Here is a 619-nt window from a genome sequence, read left to right on the forward strand (position 1 = left end):
CCACTGTGGGGCTCGAACCCACGACCCTGGGATTAAGAGTCCCATGCTCTACCAACTGAGCTAAACAGGCTATGAGGGACGAACATCAGAACCGGCTGAAGAACGTGGGGATGTTGTCCGGCCGCCCTGGCCGGCGGCGGCCGAGCGGGCGAAGCGCCGCCGGGCGGTTGTCCCGGTCCGAGGCTCTGCCCGGCAGGCGGCGTGGCGTCCGAGGGGGCACGGGAGGAGGGACGGCGCGAACCGGGGAGGAGAAAGTCCACGGGCATGAGTGTGCATGGTGGTGAGAACCTCCAACGGCCGCGTAGCTCAATTGGATAGAGCACCTGACTACGGATCAGGAGGTTGTGTGTTCGAGCCGCATCGTGGTCAGCGTTCATTTTGCGCGCGGCGGCGTGCCGCCTTTCCTTTTTCTCCCGCTGGCTGCCGGCCGGACGCGGAGGGGCACCCCCGGCCGTGGGGGGATGCGCACCAAGGAGACCCTTCGGCGTCAGGCAACGGCGCCGTCTCGCGCCAGGGGGAGGACCGGTGGCACGCAACTGGCCTGGGCGGACGCCGCCTGGGGCGCGCGGCAGGTCCGGCGGGCGCTCGGTTAAGCATCTACTCCCGGTGCCGTTTTTTC

General features: G+C 68.3%; 2 non-coding genes across 2 annotated transcripts; one reads left to right on the top strand and one right to left on the bottom strand.

The window, feature by feature from the left end:
• On the bottom strand, window positions 1-70 carry H696_06244. Its single transcript has one exon. It is a non-coding gene; the product is annotated as a tRNA-Lys (tRNA).
• Window positions 71-295: 225 nt separating this feature from the next.
• Window positions 296-369, top strand: H696_06245. The gene has a single exon. It is a non-coding gene; the product is annotated as a tRNA-Arg (tRNA).
• The last annotated feature ends 250 nt before the right edge of the window (window positions 370-619 follow it).

Source organism: Fonticula alba (assembly GCF_000388065.1).
Source record: "Fonticula alba strain ATCC 38817 unplaced genomic scaffold supercont2.37, whole genome shotgun sequence".
Taxonomy (NCBI): Eukaryota; order Rotosphaerida; family Fonticulaceae; genus Fonticula; species Fonticula alba.